The sequence below is a fragment of the Podarcis raffonei genome, chromosome 4 (assembly GCF_027172205.1).
Source record: "Podarcis raffonei isolate rPodRaf1 chromosome 4, rPodRaf1.pri, whole genome shotgun sequence".
NCBI classification, from domain to species: Eukaryota; Metazoa; Chordata; class Lepidosauria; order Squamata; family Lacertidae; genus Podarcis; species Podarcis raffonei.
In genome coordinates, this window is record NC_070605.1 from 81,051,861 (window position 1) to 81,061,328 (window position 9,468).

Here is a 9,468-nt window from a genome sequence, read left to right on the forward strand (position 1 = left end):
TGAATGTTTTAAGCCAAGTTGGGGGTGGGGTGGGGGGAACAAAAGCAAAAAACTGGTGAGACTTGTCAAAATATAAAAAGGAAATATCCTTAAGGCAATGATTCACTTTTTAAATGTATAAATTCTGCTATAGCATCTTTGAAAGTATTTTTATGTGGCACCCGTTTATCGGTCTATCATAAAATCTGATTTTAATCAATTACACTTATATATCTGAACCAGTTATGACTGACATTAATCAATAGAAAACTGAATCTCTCTCTCTCTCTCTCTCTCTCTCTCTCTCTCTCTCTCTCTGTGTGTGTGTGTATATAAAATTTTGAAACAGGACCCAGCCGTTTTGCATGGAAACAGTCCAGGTACGCCATATCAGTAGAAAATTTATGATGAATTACCTGCTTTGATATAATAATTCATGTTTATGTTTTGTGCCTCCTATGATGCAGCTCTATAGATGGCATTTTAGGAGATCACACTTCTTACCATTAGAATTAATATCTAATTTAAATTCTGAACAAGGAATTTGAAACTCCAGAGAATCTGAAGTGGCAACAGCATAGAAAAGATGCATATAAAGTAGCTATTAAATGTGTTAAAAAAAAATCTGTGGGAAGAGATTATGCCACTGCCAGGTGACTATACAAATCTTGGCTAAAAAGAACAACCTGGGGAGTAAAGAGAGATAAAATTGTAAGTTGCATTTCAAGGGGATTTGTTCTTTCCATTTCAGGTACTGTGTCTGCCTGTCTACCCTGTTTCAAGTTTCAGATCCCAGAAACTTGAGTTGCCTTCATGCATTAAGCCAAAATCTGGAGAACAGATAGCCTCTTGACACCCTATGACCAGCTATCAGTCAGTACACATACAGTGGTACCTCGGGTTAAGTACTTAATTCTATTCAGCATCTAAAGAAAGAAGGCCAATGGAACAGATGCCTCTCATGATAACTAATTTGAAAATCAAACATTGTATCATCACCAATGATGAAAATTTGTGTTACCCAATTTACAGTGATACCTCGGGTTAAGTACTTAATTCATTCCGGAGGTTCGTACTTAACCTGAAACTGTTCTTAACCTGAAGCACCACTTTAGCTAATGGGGCCTCCTGCTGCTGCTGCACCGCCAGAGCACGATTTCTGTTCTTATCCTGAAGCAAAGTTCTTAACCTGAAGCACTATTTCTGGGTTAGCGGAGTGTGTAACCTGAAGCGTGTGTAACCTGAAGCGTATGTAACCCGAGGTACCACTGTATATAAATTCTTTTCCTAAATATACGTTATCTTCACAGTGGCTACCGGATTCTTCCAATGTTGTTGTTTTTCAATTGGGAAAAAATGTGATGTAGAAAAATGTACATGCATGTGCATGTACCACAATTGGTCCAATCACAGCTGCATGTGCCCAACAGCCATTCACACTAATACCGAACATGTGGCCACTCAGAATGTGGTGTGAAGACCTGCTCCTCCCTCACGTGGACACTGAATGTATAGCAGAGTGTCATGTGCATGTGCATTTAATGAGGAGAGGATAGTGACAAGCTGATGGTGCAAGCAGTAGTTGTTGTGGGCGAACATAGCAGACGACACAGCGATTCCTCAAACAGCTCTTCTTTATTCAGATGTCAGAACAGAACTAAGCTGAGGGGCTCAGTCAGCCTGCTTATATAGAGCTCCAGAACAATTGTAACTGTTGCCATTTTCTAAAACTATCCAATCACTGAACGTCACTTTTCGATCCTTCATTTGCATACAAAACTATCCAATCACTGAACGTCACTTTTCGATCCTTCATTTGCATAACTATCTACAGTATCCCCCTGCTGGCCCAGGGTGATAACTTCAGTACATAACACTAGTAATACCAAGGATAGCCAATGTAGTGTAGACTACAACTCCCTCAGTTGTCTGGGTGGGGCTGGTGAGAACTGAAGTCCAGAAACATTTAGAGCGGCCTTTCTCAACCTGTGGGTCCCCAGATGTTGTTGAACTACAACTCCCATCACCCCTAGCTAGCAAAGCCAGAGCTCAGGGATGATGGGAGTTGTAGTCCAACAACATCTGGGGACCCACAAGTTGAGAACCTCTGATCTAGAGGGAACCACCTTAGCTACCTCTGAGTAAAATAATAGGATCAAGCTGTGTGCTGTGCATGTGTGGGTGGATGGATGGATTAGATATCAACAGGGGTAACCATAAATTGTTGGATTACAGCTACCTTTGCCCATTGGCCATGGGACTCTTGACGGTTGGACTTCAACAACATCTGGCATGTACCCCATTAGACACACCCTCATTTTAGGATCATGTGGTTCCAACACATGATGTATCCTCTGAAACGGTGTAGAAAATGCAGAAAAGTGCTGTTTTGTGCAGCAGCACCTGAAGTCGTGCACAGCACACTTTTTATCCCAGTCTATACGCTTAAATAATCACATCATTAATAGATCACTGTCAGTGTATATGGCACTTTACTGGATAACATAAGCAAAACAAAAACAAAAAACAACCACAACCACCAGGTTCCCACCCTAAGGAGCTTGCAATCTAAATTTTGACAGCAGGGGAGACAGCAGAGGAAGAATCGAGGGGAACAGAAGATGGAAATTGTGTGCATGAAATACCGTACATAAACTTTCCTAAGCAAGAGCAGGCACAAAGGTGTCATTTCTCTCTTGAAAATTTGGGCTATTATTTCAACAAAAAGCTACAGTAACTAAAAGGAGGCAATGTCTTGCGGAGCAAAAAGTAGCTCTGTTGACACTGGGGATTAAAAGCTCATTCCAAAGTGCTCCCCAAGATTCAGTCTATGACATTTTGAAATGACATGATTGTAGTCTTCAGTTTCCCACAGGCTCCAGCCTATGCCTTGCTGTGTTATTTGTACTTTGGATTGTCCAATAGGTTATGATTTGTAAAGCTGTAAGTGTGAAAATCTACTGTATTATATATGCCAAGAAAAGTTATTTATGCAGCAGATATGGTCTGTTATTGCACTTTAGCGCTGCAACCCCATAGTCGCCTTTGACTGGACTTCATCTGTCCAGGGGTCCTTTACCTTTTTTGCAACCTTTACAGTAAATGAAATCCAATTAACATTGTGCTTTTGAATTATGAAGCTATATGGTTCTAAATGGGAGGGGAAGTTCTGGGTTGGTTACCTTTCCTGTCCGCATATCTGTTGTTCCACCTATGGCAAGGACATATATTGAGAAGAGTGAGGGTGCACTTTGTGTGCAGCAGTGGAGCTGAGGAATCAAGCTTCCCAGAAAGGTAACTCTTCAGGATCAGAGGTAAGAAGCCAAGGAAAGGTGGAACTGGTCCCTTGGCCTTTCCATGACATTTATAGTCTAAGTACAAGGACATGTTCTTTTCTTTCTGTTTTCTATTTTCTCCAGTTAATCAGGTGACTTGAAAAGAAGCTAGATAAGGGTATTGTCTGCAGTGACAACATCCTGATGATACTGTCAGAGGAGATCACAGGGAAATGTTCCCTTTTTGAACCAATAGAGTCATTAGGGAGAGTACTCATCACTTGAGTGCATCTGGGTTAATTACCACAAAAAAATAAAAAATCTGGAAGTAGCAGCTATTGAGTTGTTGCGGGGAGGTTTTCTTTTCCCCTACCAAAGAAGGGGCTGCTCAGTGCAAAACAAAACAAAACAATCATTTGGTGCCATATATTATTTCTTCAAGGACTTCACAGGATTCCCTCACCAGTCTGCCACTCATTGTGCAATAATTTTAAGGGAATGCCTTTCTCCTAGATTAAATTGAACAGGCCCAATTACATGAAAATGTATTGAGAAATAGAAACTAGGAGTCATGCGGTAGCATTAATTGATTCATTTATTTTTGGACCCTAGTGAACTCACGCATGTGGTGCTGGAGGAGACTCTTGAGAGTCCCATCGACTGCAAGAAGATCAAACCTATCCATTCTTAAGGAAATCAGGCCTGAATGCTCACTGGAAGGACAGATCGTGAAGCTGAGGCTCCAATACTTTGGCCACCTCATGCAAAGAGAAGACTCCCTGGAAAAGACCCTGATGTTGGGAAAGATTGAGGGCACAAGGAGAAGGGGACGACAGAGGAAGAGATGGCTGGACAGTGTTCTCAAAGCTGCAAACATGAGTCTGACCAAACTGCGGGAGGCAGTGGAAGACAGGAGTGCCTGGCATGCTCTGGTGCATAGGGTCACGAAGAGTCAGACACGACTAAACGACTAAACAACAACAACAACAACAACAACGAACTCACGCATATGGGGGGGGGGAGTCCTAGTGAAATATATAGTGTGTTTAGGATACTATTTAGAGGGGCTGCAGCCAGATAGAACTAGTAGCTGTAGCATCTCAGCTAAAGCAGTGATTTGCCCCGCCGGAAAATGTTTCGGAAAACATGTTTCTAGGTTGTGACAGGATAGCTTCCATTTGAAGAATGAGGGTTTATTTGTAGCAACTCTCCAGTGTTTCAGATAACTCCTGGAGATGCCGAATAATTTTATAGGAATTAAAATGCACATAGGGACTTGAGCAATTTTATCTTGGTTCTGAGAAACTCAGCAATCTTTCACTAATTTCTTTAAAGTTCTACTGGAAATCAGGCACTTTCACCTAGCAAGCAGACTGGTTTATTATTATTAATTGTTAAATTAATTAAATAGTCACCTTCCATAAGAAATCGAAAGCGACTTGCAAAAATAAAATTCCAAAGTGTGATACAATTTTTGAAAAACACCCAATATAACAAAGCTAATGGGGGCCAGAACTAAGAAAAACCAACTTGTTGCTCTCAACCTAAGCATGGCCACCAATGAATTGCCCAAATAAAATAAAATAAAAAACAGTTGTTGAAGGAATTAAAATTGAAATGCCCAGAAAAACAGAAAGATTTTCAGCTGGTGCTAAAAGATGTCACTGTCCGTGTCGGGTCCAAAAGTCACAACAGCATTCTGCAGAAGGCGATCCATTTTTTATTTAGTTAGGAAACATGAAATGGTGAAGCATATTTCTCAGTACTGAATGGGGATATCCATTTTATAATTGCTGTGCTATCCAGTTGCATTGCTATATGGAGGTTTGCATTCCCAGTTAATACATACACCCTGAATGGTACTATTTACCATTTACTATAGTCTGTGCATGCCCAATATCTGAGAAGGAACCAAACTAAAGGAGTCCAACTGCAAGAAAGGAGATTCAAACTAAACATTAGGAAGAACGTTCTGAGTACGAGCTCACATACACTGGCAGTTTTTAAGCAGAGGTTGGATGGCCACGCTTGTATTGCAGGGGGTTGGACTAGATGACCCTTAGGGTCCCTTCCAATTCTAAAATTCTATTACAGTGGTACCTCAGGTTAAGTACTTAATTCGTTCCGGAGGTCTGTACTTAACCTGAAACTGTTCTTAACCTGAAGCACCACTTTAGCTAATGGGGCCTCCTGTTGCTGCAGCGCCACTGGAGCACAATTTCTTTTCTCATCCTGAAGAAAGTTCTTAACCTGAAGCACTATTTCTGGGTTAGTGGAGTCTGTAACCTGAAGCGTATGTAACCTGAAGTGTATGTAACCTGAGGTACCACTGTATTCTATTATTCAAGTGTCCGATGCTGTGCATGCAGAGTCCTGCTCACACAAAGGGACTTCCTTTCCTTTCCCCTCCTTCCCTGCCCTCAAAATCTGCTCTGGAGCCCTGCCCCCTTCAGATTTTGAGGTGGGGGGGGCTGCAGGGGAGAGAAGCGAAGGGGAGAGAAGTTCTGTTGTGCTGGCAGAACAGCAGCACTGGGTACAACCATTTGTTTTTCTCATGAAAATTCCAGTCTTGTTCTCTTAGCCTCATTGTCTGGGTTTTGTGTCCCATGATGTCGGACACTGTGTGGTGCTTCAACAATGCAGCTGCCGACCATTCTAGTCCGACTGTCCCAGAAAAAGTAGATTTGATGCTGCCGCAGCAAAGTATTTGTAGATAAATGGTGAGAGAAGAATCTTCCCTTCCTAGAACTCTCCCTCACAAACTCCTCTCTTCATTTTCCCCACCCCATTTTCTGCTCCTCAAGAGGTCCACTTCAGCCTCCTCCACCCATGGCAGCAGGCAAATCTGCCAGCTGAACCCACTGGGGCACCCTGGCTTAGAACGACGTATTTAGTTTTTGTGGAGCACAAGTGAAGGGATGGAAACAGACTGAGAGTGAGATTTAATCAATTCAGTTATCAAGAATCTGCTGAGACTCCACGCTGGAGCAGACCTCTATTGTTTAAGCCTCCATCGCCCGGAGATCCCATACAATAGGTGCAATTGGCTACAACGGTCAACAGTCAGCAACAACAGTCCCCCAGTAAGCACATAATTAAGCACAGAATGTGTTAATTAAGTTTTCAAATTAAAGCAGACATAAAAAGGAAAGTACTAACAGCATTCTCATAACCAGCGGTCTTGACCAGTCATCAATATCTTGGAAGGTAATTCAACTGCACTGAAAAGAGGTGTTGTTGCCTTTCGGCGGCAAACAGTTTCCATATATTGTTATGTGTGTATAGGATCAGCTGGTTTCAATAGAGGTGAAATTCATGTACTGAGGGGATTGGAGAAGAAATCAGACTCATGGGAGAGATAGATAAAGAGAACTAGAGACACATTGCATAGGTGTCTGCTACTACTGAAGACTTAGGGCTGCTCACAGTGAAAATGAACCAGGCTTCCTCAAGCACTCAACTCAAAGCACTCAAGAAGGCTTAGAGGGGGGCTGATTCGCTCCGCACCTTCCGCTGCTCCTCAGGAGAAAAGCTGACCTTAGGGGCCAGGAAAGAACAGCAAGCAGTGTCATGCAACCCCCATGATTCCTAGTGAAAAGTGATCACTATGCTCACAGATTACAATGAAACATGGAAGGACAGAGGAAGAAAAAGAAAGATTATGAAGGAGGAAGAAGAGGTAGCCACTGCCCCCAACAAAAGGGCCAGCTTTACACCCTGCTACTCTGATCTGGCATCCATCATCCACCTTGGGAGGTAAAGGTAAAGGACCCCTGGATGGTAAAGTCCAGTCAAAGGTGACTATGGGGTGTGGTGCTCATCTCTCTTCAGGCCAAGGGAGCCCGTGTTTGTCCACAGGCAGCTTTCTGAGTCATGTGGCCAGCATTACTAAACCAACGGAACACCATGATGGGAGCCAGAGTGAACGGAAATGCCGTTTACCTTCCTGCTGCAGTTGTACCTATTTATCTACTTGCACTTTCAAACTGCTAGGTTGGCAGGAGCTGGGATGGAGCAACGGGAGCGCACCACCGTCGAGCGGATTTGAACCACCAACCTTCTGATCAGCAAGCCAAAGAAGCCCAGTGGTTTAGACCACAGCGCCATCCTCACCCCTAAAAAACAAAAACCTACAGCACCCAGTATTCCCAGGCAGTCTCCCATCCAAGTATGAACCAAACCTGACCCTGCTTAGCTTTCGAGATCAGAAGAGATCGGGTGTGTTCAAGGGTAGTATGGCCATACACATACTATGGGGAATAAGAGTGGGGAAGAATAAAGGTGGGCAGCTTGCTTGAGGTATGTTCAAGTAGAGTTCAGCAGAAGCCTGCAGCTCAATTCCAGAAGTCTTCACCATAGAAAAATGTGTCGGTGGTGGAAGGTCAAGAGGAATACAAGAATTTAGTGAAGACTAACATGTTTAGTGTAGATTAGCTTTTGAACATCAAAACCCACTTAGTCACATGCACAAAAATGTGTGCCACAATGAATATGCTAGTTTTGAAGGCAGCTTTTCTCAACCTCATGTTCTCCAGATGTTTTGAACATCAGCCTCAGTCATCATGGTCAATGATCAGGAGTGAAGACTATTGTAGTCCAAAATGTATGGAGGGTGCCGGATTGGAGAAGGCAGTTTTAAGGTGGCAGAAGACTCTGCTGCTTCAGACTAACACAGCTACCTGCCCGAAATTTGTATCTTCCTATCCCCATGATCTCACTAATCATATTGTGGCACAGTTTCTAAATGTTGCAGGCAACTTTTAATGGCAACTTCACCATTCTAAATAGTCTGCTGGCAAATCTATTCACTCATCAACGAATACATAAATAAAAACATAGTGCAGTTTGAAAAACTATTCAGACTTGCTTCTTGCTGTTCAGCTTATCGCATGTGGCAAAGATGTACAGAGGCTTATCAGATAAACAATCTCAAGGGGAGAAAGAACAATTCGCTATCAGAAATAACAGTAATATAAAGGTTAATACAAATATTTATTACAAAAATACTTATGAAAGACGAAATATTGGAGCACTAGGAGGAGAGTAATGATTAAATTAACTGATTCAGGGGTGATACCCTGTGTATGTATTGTGTAATAAACTCTGCCATTAAATCCCAATGTGTTGTCATAACATCCAGAAACTGCTCATAAGGGCGCTGCCTTCGCTGTTTGTTTGTCTGAATCTGGATGGTGCTGACTGATAAAAAGTTAACTACAATCACTGAAGCGAACTTTAAATTCACCAGTGGGATCATCACATACCATGTCTGCTTTAAACCAGGCCCTGCCACATTCTGTAAAAGTAAAGGTAAAGGGAACCCTCACCATTAGGTCTAGTCGTGGCCAACTCTGGGGTTGCGGCGCTCATCTCGCTTTATTGGCCGAGGGAGCCGGCGTATAGCTTCCGGGTCATGTGGCCAGCATGACTAAGCCGCTTCTGGAGAACCAGAGCAGCACACAGAAACGCTGTTTACCTTCCCGCCGGAGCAGTACCTATTTATCTACTTGCACTTCGTGTTTTCGAACTGTAGGTTGGCAGGAGCAGGGACCGAGCAACGGGAGCTCACCCCATCGCGGGGATTCAAACCGCCGACCTCCTGATTGGCAAGTCCTAGCCTCTGTGGTTTAACCCGTAGCGCCACCCACGTCCTCACCTTTATTGTTATTATTATTTTAGAAAAATACACTGTGGAATGAGGAAACAAACAGTAGCAGCCATAGGTAGCTCTGGACATCTGTCTTTGCAGGTGTAGAAGGAGGTCCATGGACAGAGAAAGGCCTACGCCTGGAGAACTTCTTCAATGAAGCTGCAAAATCTCTGTGGCTGCTCTTCCCAGGGAGTCAGTTGCAGGGAGAAAAGGGGGGCACTTTAGGGGCAGGGGTACGTTGGAGGTGAATCTGTTCCTTCAACACATCTCCAACAATAGAGGGGGAAACTCTGGAACTGGAACTTTGCCTCCAGCCAACCAGCCACCACATGCACACAGCTTCTGCCATGGCCAATGCAAGGCTAGGAGACCTTCGGATCTGGTGGTTCTCCCACCACAGATCCTCCATTCCCTGCCGTCTCTGGATTACGTTGTTAAAATTTTCATATATTGTGCTTAGGCATGTCAGAGAATTTTCATGGAAAGGAAAACAGAAGTGGAAATGGACAGTGTTTGCTTAGTCACCCTGTGTCCAGAATAGAAATCAATGAATGTAGAAATAAT

The 9,468-nt window shown here is 43.1% G+C and overlaps 1 pseudogene; it reads right to left on the reverse strand.

The window, feature by feature from the left end:
* Window positions 1-7,381: 7,381 nt before the first annotated feature.
* Window positions 7,382-7,501, reverse strand: LOC128413251 (uncharacterized; annotated as a pseudogene).
* Between the last annotated feature and the right edge of the window lie 1,967 nt (window positions 7,502-9,468).